Source organism: Taurulus bubalis (assembly GCF_910589615.1).
Source record: "Taurulus bubalis genome assembly, chromosome: 2".
Taxonomy (NCBI): Eukaryota; Metazoa; Chordata; class Actinopteri; order Perciformes; family Cottidae; genus Taurulus; species Taurulus bubalis.
The window spans coordinates 32,392,000-32,407,247 of record NC_136590.1 but is presented as its reverse complement, the minus strand read 5'-3'; the positions used below and the strand labels follow the sequence as shown (position 1 = coordinate 32,407,247).

Here is a 15,248-nt window from a genome sequence, read left to right as displayed (position 1 = left end):
CGCCCCTCTCTCTGACGTGCCAATCAGATCGTAACATGACATTAAGGCTCATTATACCTGGGCTGGATGACCGGTCTGCTGCTGGTGGCCAACCTTCTCAGGTACTATGTCGCGAACAAAACAGAGGCATGTATGAAATGTTCCAGAAAAATGTAAACGTTCTGTTTTTCCATGTCTTTTCATTTTCTGCATGTAATTTCCGTGGCGTCCAGGCAGAATGGAACGAGGTAGGGTATTATGTAATCTGGGGATACGGGTTTGTAACGCCTATTGAAAGCACAGATGGAAAGTGATAGCAAGAGGGTGTGAAGAAAGAAATAGATGCAAAGAAAGGGAGCGAGAAAATGAGAATCATAGGAGGGGGAACGGTAGAAAGAGAGCCATGAACGCTCAAGCAGCAGAAAAGCATTGTGGTCATCTGCAGTGCGATGAGTCACCTGTAGGCAACACACACACACACACACACACACACACACACACACATACGCACAAACTCAAGAGAGACAGGCTTTGCAATCACAGCCCACAGCTGTGTAGTCACAATGCCGTATTGTCTCACAAACTGCATTTTATGAATGCGTCGCATCGTCTAATCTGAAACACAATCTTGTGCTGAATGCACCAGGGAAAATTATAAATGATGGAATTTAAAAATCAAAACGAAATGATTCGACCTTTCAAAGCCTTCCTGGCCAATTTAAAACATCAACCTGATGATTAACATAAACTGTCGAACAAAATGTTAATGAAAGACATATTTGGTCTTTCGATGGTTTACTGCCAGCATGATGTTGCTGTTCTTGTAATTAGTTGAAATAAAATCTGTGGATTAAATCAACCATCTGTATCCTGTGTACATATTTCCTTCTGCTACCCTTCTGCTACTCCTCTGTTAGGTCAGACTTGAAAAGGCTGCGTCAAATGTGCTGTGATCCATGTGACGAAGTCATTCAACATTATACAGAGCCACCAGATATATACTAGAAGTACAAGTAATACAATAAAATTAATAGGACTAGGCCTGTAACGATAAAAACATTTGTTGGATGCTATATTTCCCCAGAAATAATTGTGAGAAATGCTATTTTTGTCATTTTAAGACCATATATTGCCACTGATATAATGATAATATAGACAAATAAATAAAACATGAATAAAATAAAACCACACAACCATAACACAATCCCAAGTCTTACAATGGTAGAGAAAACCCTGCTGTTTATTCTGGTATCATGTTGGCCAAAATGTCAACAAACACACATGTAAACACATCACGCAATATTGACGGAAATGGTTGAGGTCATTATTGTGAGGGCCCTAATAAAGGCTGCAACTAATGATTATTATTATTATTTTCTCGATTAGTCGATTGCATGGGCGATAAAAAATGTGACATCATCATATGTCTTGTTTTGTTCAATAGACTTTCAAAAACCTCCAAATTATCAGTTTATTATAATGTAAGACCAAGAAAACCATCAAATATTTGGAATTCATTATTGTGATTTTCTTCCCTCGTTGTGTTTTTCCTCCGTGAAATATAACTTATTTTCTGTTGTCCATTATGTCTCTGTTTGGTTGAGGTTTTTTGTTTGCAAAGAGTTGGTGCTTGATACCATATAATAAAACCCTCATTTGGGTCAGGGGCCTTTGTTCATTATTTGAATAAGCTGCAACAAAAATGAATCAGCAACTATTGTCATGCATTTTATGTAAATCAGCATTACTGTTACAATGTTACTATGTCATAAACCAATACAAAAGAATAAATAAAAACAAAACTATTCAAATTCACATGCTCCTGCAGGATGAAAATGGTATGATGTTTTTAATGAAAGTGTGTGTTATTCACCACACCACCATGCAAAACTAAACTAATATAATATAAATGATCTTGCATGTTTTTGTCAACAGAAAATACTAGTTTTTTGTATATCAGCAAGGTTTAGTTTTATAAAACAAATGATAAGCAATATGTTTAGAGGAAAAAACAAACCTTTTCGCTTTAATTTGATTGTTTCTTTAGGAATTCAATATTGAATGTGTTGATTTCTTAATCACAAATATCTGCTTCAGCCTCTGACATTTCTTTTTTTCAGTGGCAAAGGACTTTCTAGCAAAGCTGTATGTTGAACTGACTCATTATTCATTGGCTGTCAGATAGCGCAAGGTTACTGTAAAACAAAAACAAAGCATTTATACTGCAGCCTGACAGGAAATCGTGTGACTTCTCAACAGCAACATCAGCTAATTCTAGTCTATCGCTGAGTGGTATAACATTATGTTGCTTTTTTAATGTGAAATATCTGACTATCGATGGCTGTAGCAAAGTGTTTAACATTAGGTTTATTTCTCCTTCTTGAGGATAAAAAGACTGGAAACAAAAAAGGAGCAGATCTTGTCATCATTCATTCTAATTCTTTTTGCATTTAACTCACCCTCTCCAGTCCTCCTCCATCCCTCCCACCCCCAACCAGCTTCATCTCTTTTCAAGCCTCATCAACAACACACATCGCCCCACCCCTCTCTCCCCTCCCCAATTTCCTCCATCCACTTTCTTGTCCCTGAACCAGAGATTCATTCAGTCCATTTGTATTAGTAGTTGCTGTTTGTCCTGCTTTATGTTCCCTAACAACAGTATAAAATATCTGTGTTGAGTGGGAACTGGTCCTCATCGTCCATCTCCTCACACTGTGTAACCTCACTGGTGTGTTGTCGCTCTCGTGCCTTCAGTCTCTGCTGTGTGAGTACCTATGCAGCTGTGCGACTGTGCACATTATTCTGTTATTCATGGGCACGTGCATCTTTTAGAGCGTTTCATTGTGGGAACATTTTTAGCCAAGTGGTTTATGCAACTTTCAGGAGACGTGAAACATTCAGGTGTGAAAGACCACACAGTAGCGATTAGCTTTTCCACTGTGTTGCCATGGCAACACTGTAAATGAAAGACATATTGATTATTCATATTTCGCTATCATCTATTGAGTTGGAAACTATACGGTTGAGAAAGCAAAGAGAGGCGAGTGAGAACCCGTTTTGTTCCAGGCCTCTTAGTTGTCAATATATGACCTGGTCACAAGCTTTTTTGTTTTTTTTATACTTGCTGGTTGTGACCTTTAATTGTAGAGTCTGACCACATATTTGGGCAAACGCTATTCAAACAGAATGTGAAACGCATGAACAAGCATTCACAAACGAGCACCATTTTGCAATTGCTGAAAAGATTCATGACTCTCTCGCCCATTTAGTTCAAAACCAAAACGCTAGTGTCTAAAGGAGGAAAAAGAGGTTTCATTATTCTATGGTTTCTTAAAACATCAGATTGTTTTATTATAGCTATGATAGCATCTTTGCTCATTGCAGATATTTGAAATGTCCTGGAATCTGCAAAAAAAAATAAAAAATGTTAGTGTTAGATCAAGTCATGGCGAATGAAGAAAGGACTCAAGATACATGTCCAAAGAAAGCAAGAAAACTGATTCACCATCTTGAACTGTATTAACTGTATGTTTGTTTGTGTGTCCACACTTCTCAGATGAGTAACTTTCTGAAAACTGGTCCAACAAGAAAACAAGAAGAGCAGTTTTCTCCATATTTTACACAGAAGAGGTCTGGTTTAATATGATTGTATAATCCATCTTGGACGTGATTGGAGATGAATAAATGCCTTCTAACTACTTGTAGAAGGGTCTTGAGAAGCCGAACCTCCAGAAAGCTCTGCAAACAACCTTCTTCACTGATTTTTGTATTGTTTTTGTTCTTTTATACATTTAGATTAGGTTGTTTAGATTCTAAGAAGAAGGATGAAAGAAAACCACAAACACACACAAAGACTATATGTTTTGTGCAATTGGAGGAAGTGACGCGGTATCCAGAGACCATTCTTAAAGTTCCGTGGTCCAAAAATGAGTATAACAAGCAAGAAAGGGCGGGTGGTTAAGGGGTCAAACAATCACAGGACTTTCACCTCAGAGTCCACTGTTTGTGTCCTGTATGAAAACCAAAAATAAACATCGACGTAACATTTGTATGCTTGTTATATAACTTTACAATAGAAAGTCTGCCAAAGGCGGTTATTTATTTAAATAGTTGCATAGTTATAGGTATTATGTTACGTGATGGTATTATTGGACCCAAACTATGAGGTTTTTTTCTCACCTTTAACCAAGTCGTTTTGTTGCCTAAACCGAACAAATGATTTCACAACGTTAACCACATGGCATTGTGCTTTAGTGGAAGCATGATACAAGGCTTATATAAAAAGTAGTTATGAAATGTATTTTTGTGTATGTTGTTTGCCTCACTCTCAGTTCAATGTAGTTCAGAATAAGATCTGATTTGCAGCAGCTGAAATGATCAAAATGTACTTACTTTGACAGTCAGTGTATGAATCATAAAGGTCAGCAAGCTGAAAGCGCTGACTTTTGGCTGTTTGGTTTTCATACTGCGCAATTCAAAGTGTAAAATATGTCTTTGTTTTATACTTTGATTGGAGGGAACCTTTCCTTATGTGCACATGTTGTGATGAGGCCACTAGGCTATTGTGTAGATAAGACCTGGCTTTAATGTGTTTTCAATCTATTTCCAAAACTAGATACTGCAAAGCCATTTGTCCAAGGGGGTAAGGATCAATTTAAGGAGCTTAAGGACCTTCAAAACATCACAAGCTGCTGGTATGTTTCAGGTAGGTAAGGCCAGGTGCCGCTCTCCTGCGACTCTCATGTCAGATCAGAACATCTACTGCTTAATTTCCTCTGACGAGAGAAGAAGAAAAAAAGAAAAAGCTGGGAAACTGAAAGTGAGAGGAACGGGTTGTCTCCTCTCCAAGGTCAACCAGCTGCCACATTCAATGAGCCCCTTCAGTCTATGAGTCAACAAAGCACAGAATCCCTTACAATCATTTGTTTGTCATATATAATACCAACACAGCAAAAAGACAAAGTCATACATGATAACCCCTGTGAGCTTAATGGAAGGCTTTAGACTGAGTCACTCAAGATGTCCTCAAAAACCTGTTAACTTCTGATCTTTGACAGAGTTTTTTCCACTCTTCGCCGTGTGAGACACCCTCCGGTGCTGTCTGTTTGTGTTTACCCCTGTGGGCCAACCCGCAGCTTCATCAAAGGTGCTATGGAAAGGACAGTGTGTCATGAGGGACCGAGCAGCACGGTGCCGCATTGTTTCAGAGCCTGGATGAGTCATGGAGAAGACAAATCCGGGTTAGTGGCATTTGGGAAGGCTTGTTCATTGCATTAGGACAGTGCTGTTTAAATCAACAGTGGGATTATAACATGGTCCCATGATGCCTGTTTTAGCAGGTCAGACAATGAATTAGTTAAGGCTTAATGCAACCTAATTACCTGAGAGACTCCACAGTTACATGCTACGATTGTCATTTGTTTTTTAAGCAGAATACCCCCTCTCTGCTGTCTCTCACAAAAGTTAAAATTCTCAAAGCATCAAGCCTTATTTATAGCCCCTCGTACACAATGTGAGTGCAGCATCGCTGCTACTATTTCAAGTAATTTCTATATGACTCACCAAAGACATTCAAAAGCTCATACATCAACAAAAGAGCAGACAGCAAATTCTCCTCTGCTTTAGTCATGGCTCAATTACTTCTCATCTGTATTGCCATTTTTATGCTTCAATTATTTGTCCCTTTGGCAAAAAGTCTGAAATTCAAATGAGGAGCTTGACATTGTGTAGATTTAAACTGAAAATGTGGTCAAGAATATGTCAACAACCCCCCCACACGTCTTACCTCCCACCATCTCATTTAGGTTTTCCCACATTTCAAAATAATGCTGCTCAGAAGGGTTCAGCTTTCTCTGAGTGGCTGCCTTTGATTTAGTTTTTTTCCTGTCTGTACTGATAAAAGCCAAATTACACAAGATTGCCCACATACAATAGAGGCAGCTATAAATGCGTTAATTTTGTTTTTGACTTTGAGCACACATCTCCTACGTTTGTCTCGCATGCTAACGTCAAGTGTGTGCAGGTGACAGACTCCAAGCATAATCCGTTTTTCTCCCCACTCCCCTTTTCTCTTTATTTCCCCCTCGGTGTCTCTTTGTGTCTCTCTCTCTCTCTCTCTCTCTCTCTCTGACCACCCTCACACACACACTGCCAACGTGAGATAGCCATGTCTGTGTGTCCAGTGCAGTGTGTCATGTGTGATAATGTGTGACGTACGCGTCACGTGCCAGCAGTTTTAGGGTTCCACAAGAAGCTACTTATTATTGTTATCGTTTTTAGGCATCATCATTATCAGCTGGAGCAGACGCGACGGGTCCCTCTGCGTCATTGTTCCTTCCAAAAAAAAACTAAAGCTCCAGCCGCCAAAGCTACTCACAACGTAACCAACAAAGGAGGGAAAAGAACACATCGAAAATCACTCTGCATCAACCCCCCTCTGTACCCTCTGCACTGTCTCCCGTTTTTTTTTTTGCATCTCTATCAAATGTTGACTTCTTTTGTCTCATGTGCTCTTTCTTATTTCATCGCACTCAATCTTTCTGCGTGACACGCTCTGCCCTCGCCCGCTCTCTTTGGCCGCCATTATCTAAACCACCCATCTCCTCATCTTTCCCTCAATTCACCTCTCTCATAGTCAGGAAAAAAATTCACAACCTGCACACACAGATAAATGCACACACACAATGACACTGTGCGTGCAAATAATCTCACCCCTCCAAAAACCTTCTCCCATGCACTCACCCCCACCACCACCTTCTACTCTATCCAACGCACACACACACACACACACACGCACTAATCCTAATCACACCACCACCACCGTCATCAACCCTTATCTCACTCCACCAAATCTGCTGTGACTCAAAACAATTTCCTCTCATTTGCGATTTTACTGCCCACCCCCGCCTCCTACACCTCCATCAAGCCACCTACCCCCTCCCATAAGCCCTCTCCACCTCCTCAATACTCCATCACTACCCATCAGGCGCGGACCCCACCCGAACGCACATGCACACAAACCCAAACACATACAAATGCACTCACGTACACACACTCTAACCGGTCGCCATTAAGAATGACGGCTCATCATGTGCACGTGGTGACTTGCCACTGTCATCCAGTGGAGCCCGAGAAGAACTGCAGTGTGACGTCACGGCGGACGCCGGCCCCGCTGGTTGGTGGAACATATTCACGTGTGTGTGTGGGATTCTGTGCGTGTAGTTGGGATGGGGGAGCCGGAGGAATACAATTTGGTGGGTGGGTGGACCCGTTGGGCCTTGCTGCATCACTGAACCAGGAAAATGAATGAGAGCCTACACTAGGTGGCACCCCCTTCCTCTCCTGTTGGCCTGCGCTAATTTCCCTTTCTCTTTTCTACTCCTCTCTTCTCCCTTTGGCCCCAAGGCAAAGAAAACAGTTGAAACTGCAAAATGGAGTGTTTGACAGTATGTTCGACAGCATGTCGCAGGGTTGCTCGACTGTGCTTAATGACTTGAATCACCTGAAAGAGAAACAAATGTTTATATTATTTGATTAAATGATTACAAATGCATTCAAAGTTCAGTAAAGCAGCCTGATATGCCAGACATTTTGAGCGTTTACATTTCAACAAGAGCAAAACAGCACCACCCGATGGGAGGTTCTCATAGCCACAACCAGCGAGAGGAACACCTCACTGAGAGGTGTTACTATGGGAGGAAGAATATAACATGATGAGGCTACAGGATACAAGCTTGAGTGCTGTTTTACAGTGACAGACTCAGTGATTTACCCATTAAAATAAATCTGTGATTTAGCAACACAACGTCAGTTCGCTCTGTATTCTGCAGTCATGAAATGGTTTGACAGCCAACAGCAAAACAGTTTTCATCAGAAGTCTGTTTTTTTCTTCTTCTAGCAGACAATGTGCAGTTTGTACCGGTGATGGGAAATCCAAAGATCGCCTTTGGCTTTTAGTGGTCATTCAGATCTAAAACCGGGAAATATACACATTACACGTTATGATGTTGAGCCTATAGTGCAATAAGTGAAATGCAAAAATTCATAATGAATTTAAAAAGAAAATCAAAGTTATTAAGTTTAAGGTAGGTTTGCATGATTTCATTAACATATTGTTTCCAATTACATGCAGTTGAATATGTGATTAAATATGTATGGCAGACGACTATGGAAGACCATTTGTGCCTGTTTGCTCATCATGATCTTTGCATATTAAAGGTACAGGGAACTCACATTTTGAGATTATTTGATTATTTACAAACCACGCAGTTATGGAGTTATTATAACACTCATGTGTGGTCATGTTTCTGACCACCTGGCGAATATTCACATTTCGGTTTTATGTCTAAAACTAGAAATATCTGTTTTATTTTAAACTGCTAAATGCTCCTCAATGTTCACCGACTGTCTGCCTGCTGTTTGGTGCAGAGTTGTTCTATGTAGGTTCAATCCCATTCATTTGTTGCATTGTTTTTACATTGTTAATTGATACATTTTTGGTGGAAAATATTATTATCGCCCTTTAAAAGCTGCTCTAATCAATATGTTTTATATTAACAAGTTGTCAGATGACTAAGAGTTGTCTCGATTGATAAACCCACAGAGAATTATCACCTAACTCTACACATACCACAGCCTCTATGACCAGTGAACGTAGCATTTCAACCTCTCATTACAGTCAGCTTTGCTTTTTAAGTCATCTTTCACTTTTCTTGCTATATTCTTCAGTAAAATTGTGGGCAACATAACTTCCACCTCCCCTCAATGCTCAGGATTAAACGGGTAAAAGCTGTATTACTCATACAGTGTGTTTAATTATAGGCATGCATGTTCACACTTTGACCAAGAAGCTGTCATTACTTTTGAACGTTGGTGAAACTGTGAAAATCTGTGACGCACCACAGAGAGAAAAACCACCAATTTATTGTGACACCATTTTAAGGGGAGTGCACGACTTGTTGGTAGGCCGGGGGTGGAGTGATGTGACTTGTAGCACTTTGTATTTTCCCTCTCTCACAGACAAAGATTAAGGTGAGCGGACGTTGCCTTGGTTATTGATTATTACCCAGGTAATTGGTTATTGATTACTCTCAGCATTCTTGTCTGTGTCTGAGGGGTAGAATTGTACTGTACATTTATTCAGTTTGGGATTGAGTTCTATTTTCTGCCAAATCTCATTTCAGTATGGTAGATTTTGCTTCAAAAGGCACATGTAGAGAAGTAAATGGACAGTCCACAACAGAGAAAATCGCCTTCTGCTGCTGCTCACAGTGTTGAGTCACATTGCGGATCCTGCATGAAAAGCATTACGCTCTGAGTACCTGTGGACTGCAAGAATGAACATGTTCAGCTTTTGAAACGAGACCCGTTGTAAGATTGGGTCTAGATGCAAGGAGAGCTTAATTATACTATACTAGACTAAATATTCTTTGTAGCTAAAGGTACTAAGTCTGCAGCAACACTCAGAATGATTGGGTGTGAATCATATAAGCACAGGAACATATATGTTGTTGAGGCTGTTAGCACTGTATATTTATTGAAAAGAAACAGCAATATTTAGACTAGTGAGGAGGACACCTATTACCATGATAAATGTGAATATGTCTGAGATGTTTTTGATTTGATAAAAAAGCTTAAATTGCTTTACTTTTAACATAAGGGTTGTGGTGTACCAGTAATTATTTTCAAATTGCCACCTACTTATAAAAGTAATTAACAGGGTAATAACTCCAAATCAATGGGACTAATTAGAAAAAGAATTGCCATCGTGATAAAAGTGTGGCAGCATTTTAACTAAACAGATTACATCCTTTATCTTTCTTTTTAAGTGTCACAAGCTCAAGTAGCAGACAAATACAGTGTGATATGTTGGTCGTTCTCAATTAGCAATTGAAGTAACTGTCTGTTAAAATGTCTCGTGTATATATATATATATATATATATATATATATATATATATATATGCCAAAGGCATATGCCAAAGGCTGTCAAAAACCTACACCAGCAATCACTAAACTATTTTCTAAAGAAGAAAGGAGAGTAGTAAAGATGCTCACAAATACAAAAGAGCTGCAGCAAAACCAAAGCGGAACACATGTCAGCTGCCAAAGCAAATAGAAACTTTCTCTTACCTCGAGGCTTTTTGAGACATGGTTTTTCAAAGAACAATAACTCCATCAGCAGCATGTGGAGTTTAATTCATTCATGTTTGGTGAAGTTCATTTATGTTTTTATAGTTATGAAAATGTGAGAGCATGATCTTGTTTTTCAGTTCATTTCACAGATGATGGGCTTCCTGATCGACTTCGTCAGCGTGGTGTTCTGCGGTGACCTGGGGAAAACAGAGCTGGCGGCGATGGCGTTAGCGATTGCGGTGAGGGATCTCAGTGCAGTTTAGTTTCTGTTTTTATTGGCATTCTGCACTCAGGCATCATTGCTCATCATTGCATTGCATTTTAAACTTTTATTTTATCTATAAAAGCATGAATAATTTTTTTCTTCTTTTTTGTCACAGGTAATTCCATTGGCAGTGGATTGGCATCAACATGTGATACTCTCATATCTCAGGGATTAAGCTGATTTATACAACCAGGTCAGTCCGGACCTGTAACTGCTGTGTTCACTGTGTGCTCTTCCATGTTTGTTTCCCTGTGTCAAATTGCCCTTTTTCTTGCACATGACTAGGAGCTATTTTAGTTTCCTGTTTTTCTGACCACCTACTTGCAGACTTATGGGAGTGGAAAGTGTGTCGGAGTGATACTCCAAAGGGGAGTTTTGATTCTGCTCTTAGCCTATTTCAGCCCATTCTTCTGGCTGTCAGACAGAGCACAGAGGTCGCAGGTGAACCCTCTCCATTTCATAATCTGTGCGTCACAGCCATGCCACAGCACAAACGGACATATCTACACATATTACTCATTGATAAAGTTATTTAGCATTATTTATTGCACTTATTTACCATTTCCTTTATTTTTTCATCTGCCATAAAGACTCTCCCAGCTGTATGTGAAAATCTTTATGCCGGCCCTGCCAGTGAAATATATTTATTTTTTATTTGCATCTCCATCCTTACATGCTTTATTGATTGCTTGTTTTGTTGCATTATTGATCTAGTTAACTCCATTCATTGCCTACCAGCTGCAGGGGAGATATCTTCAGAATCAGGTGTGTTTATTGACTGCAAGACCACTGGTGTGAAACTAAATGATGACTCAAATGAAATTATTTTATGTGTTAGAAATAATGTGTACTGTGAGACTGAAACAAACAGCAGGGGCGCTGATGGGTTGAGAAGGCGTGCTTTTTTAAACAGCTTGTGGAGCCACATCGAACGTTTTAAATGTAATAATCAACTACATCTTCCTCAACCATCTGGATCTGGGGGTTGCATGAGTACATCCACTGTACTCACAATAGTGTATGCCTTTACGGAGTAATACTCTTTCATATTTTAAACCAATCAACGTTTGGATATAGCATGGTCAGTAGTCAACTGGATGCTTTATTTCAGGACTTCTTTACTGGAAATGACTAAATACTTTGTTTTCCTACCTTTTTATGATTGTCTTGACTCCACTTAAGTGGATCTGCTGCTGCAAATGCCATCTCACAGTATTCCTTGGCTGTGTTCTTGTTTGTGTACTGCTACTTGGGACGATAGGTTCAGTGAATTAAACTACTGTAAGGGTAGCTTTTTATTTGTTACTTCCTTAATATTTCATGTTCAATTTAAATTTAAATATTTTTTTATGAAGTGAAAACACACTATGAAAGGGTGATAATTATAGAAAGCAAACACGAACAACTCTCAGGCCTGACAATGTCGTGGTAGCGATCAATCAATCCTAAGGTAGCCGCCCCCTAAAGCATGCCATGCTTCATCGTCTATTTGATTGTGAATATCATAAACATAATCGAACGGAAAAATCCTGTCGGCTTTTTGTCGAGGAACCAGTGTGATGTTAACTTCCTGGGTTGGCCTACAAAGAACACATCGTCCCTGCTGCACTCAATACAATTGGAGTTATTTTTGCAATCAGGCAACCACTGATGGCTATTAGAGAAAATGCAAGTTTAAGGCCCTTTCACATTGGCTTCACTTTTCGGAACTGGAGGACGTTGCCGCCTGTGTTGACCCACTGTGCAATTCCGAAAAGACTCCAAGAAATACGTTAGCTTTAAAATGAATTGGAATGAATGAATTAGCCAATTGCATTGCAAACTGTGGGCGAAGAGTGGCAGATGGGGGGTCAGAGATGCACTCAGCTGTGTTATCCCCAAACAGCCGGAGAACGGTTAAGAGTGGTGAGTTAGCAATCAGCAGGCAGTCAATGGCAGTAAAACAAGTAATGAAAGGTGTTTTGAAAAAGTATTAATCACAACAGCCACGATAGGTCCTTGAGCATGCAACCAGCTGCTGTTGGTTCACAACTGCATTTAACAATCTGGACCAATTAGAGCCCCCACACCTTTTTTACCAGGGTTCATCACAGTCTCATGTATACTTAAAGAGACATGTCATATATTATCATTTCAAAGACTATGTTGGGCAAGTGAACGAGAGAAAAATGGATAAATGCAGGCTTCACCTATATCTTATTTAAACAGGCCAGGGATATTGCTGAAACATGTATTGTACAGGATATTAAGGCCCATAATAAGCGGTATAGTCAGAATCAAGTTGTAAAGCCTACATAATGATTATTATTATAATATCGTTGCTTGATATAACAGAGGTTAGCTGTAGATAATATTTGTTTTTGTATTGATTTTAGACCTGCTTTGTGTACATTCTGTGTCATTGCAATGTACAAGCCATGGACATGTAATCTGATCGTGTCAAACATTCATATACAGTTAATTATTATCAGTGTTATCTGGGCTTTGTAAGGTTTCCTATACATATATTATTTTACTTACCTGGTAACTGTTGTATGCACAACAGAGATAATGTTCCTCCATAAGTGGCAAAAAACAAATGTGTAACTTCAGAGAACGCTGACAGCAAAGTAAGCTTGGACTTTGCACTGTCACTATAGAGACATGCATGCATATAACATCAACTTTGCACACACCTGTTATTTATTTAATTTTCATATACATATCTGTATTTTGCTTTTAGAGAAGGTGGCGGATATCATCAAGATTTATGGTTTCCTCCATTGTTGCTGAGGCCTTTGCGGTGAGAGCCTTTGCCACACAAGTCACTTCATCTCTTTGGCCAGCAAAATAAACCCGACTTGTTGGCACAGAATTTAGATTTCTCTTTGTTTGACCTCCACAGGGTGTGACAGGAGGTATTGTCAGAGGGGCAGTGAAGCAATTGATTGGTGCTGTGTGCAACTTGATGGGTTACTACCTCATCGGGTTCTACATTGGTGTGTCTTTGATGTTTTTGGTCAAAATGGGCATCATAGGTGAGTACAGATTTAATATGTAAGTGACAGTATCATATTTCCACCCCTTGGGGGCGGGGCCCGCGTCGACGCGGCCGGGCAGGTGTTTAAGTTTTTAATAAAATTCTATCATCACAATAATACGTCACAGAGATATGGTTTAAAATCTGGCGGATATGGTTTCCACTTCCGCGTCTGAGCATCTAAACATTGACGTGTCTTACGACATGTGCAAAGCTTCAATGTGAGTCAGAAGATGCCAAGCAAAGAGTCCTGAGCAAATATATTGGAGGGGACAGACGGCGCACCTCCAGTGCCTGAAGGATTCGCTAACAAGGAGCTACCCGGAGCTAACGGGCCAGATAGCTGGCTACAGCGTTTCAGTGAGACTGAACGGTGAGTAATCAATTGTTGCCCCTATCACCGTTAACTTTCTTACAGTGTACTTAGTACGACCAGTAGTGTTGGACCTCCATTATGTGTTTGTAAGACCGTAACTTACGTTAGTTTGTTGACGATAGCTTAGCGTTAGCGCGTCACTAGATAGCCCCGTTTTGGATGTCTCTTTTGTGTCTACGACTGAACGGTGCATACTCAACTGTTGTTTCTATCACCGTTAACTTTCTTACAGTGAACTTAGTACGACCAGTAGTGTTGGATCTCCGTTAATCGTTACTACAGTACTGTGCTGCTAACACGGCGCGAGCTAACGAGAGCTAACGGAGATAGCTGACTACAGCTATGAACGGTTGAGAGCTGTGAGGGTCCAGAGGACAACATGCAACATCGCTGCAGCAGTCTCCCTGTCCGTCTGCCTGCCAACACATCACCATAGCAGGCCTCAAAACCAGCCACATCTCATCATCCCCCCCACCATATAATAATTAATTTGGTTTTTGACATTTATCTACATGTGTCTACCATTTTATTCATATATTCCACTGCTTTTGTGAACCTAAGACCTTTGGTAAACCAATTTCCATCACCAAAACCGCTATACCACATGAGTAAAGTTATGTTTTCACAACAAATATGAACAATTTCCAAAATCAAGATGACATTTTTCAGCTTTAGTCATATTTTCTCTTTACACTTGTGCCTTGGGACAATGGTGCCTCATTATATAGATAGCTGAGATTCTTCTGTAATTTTTGTATGTATGTATCATATGCAAGTGACTTTAAAAAGAGACATTGAAAAATTATGTAAAATCAAGAAAATGAACCCAGACCCCAGAGTGTAAACTAACACCCATTTCTGGTCCCGGACTGTGGTCTGGGTTTTTAATTTGTGTTTTGCTACAGTCCATGATTTTTTTATAATTTTCCATTGCAAATTGAACTCGCTAAAAATCACTGAAGAGGTGAGTCAGAGGAAGAAACTAATTTAATACAGTGCCATTGCTATTGTAGATGCAAACTATGTTCAACCTAATCCAGTTGGGTGGATACAAATATTTTAACCTGTTTTTTGTGACTTGGTTGTTGTTTTATATCTCTGAATAGGCACTTATAAGAGCCGGAGTCCACAAAACAGAGGGAAGCAAGATGTTCTGGATATGTAACAAAGGTTAACACAAGTTACCAGTTATTTTACCTCCAAATGGACATCTTCTTTCTGGGAACTATTGCAATCATTAATCATGTGTTAAACCCTCTGGCGATAAAAAGGCCCACGAAAAGACCAGTCGATCTACTTCCTTGAGTTCTGAAGGGAAAGCTTGAAGTGCTTGATGCGGGTCAACAGACTTCAGATGAAGTGGCTCTGTCAGCCAGGCAGCTGGTGGTACGACGTGGCCTCACTGTGCTGCTCACGTTCATCATCCTCGCTGCTGGAGTCTGCATCAGCGAGCTGCTCATCAGACTGCTTGAATGA

The 15,248-nt window shown here is 39.9% G+C and overlaps 1 pseudogene across 1 annotated transcript; it reads left to right on the top strand.

Annotated features, from left to right (window-relative positions):
• The first annotated feature begins 7,054 nt into the window (after positions 1-7,054).
• On the top strand, positions 7,055-15,248 carry LOC306753923 (multidrug and toxin extrusion protein 1-like; annotated as a pseudogene). The gene is made up of 6 exons: positions 7,055-7,153; positions 10,250-10,351; positions 10,705-10,818; positions 13,262-13,394; positions 14,610-14,736; positions 15,120-15,248. The product of its transcript is annotated as a multidrug and toxin extrusion protein 1-like (transcript).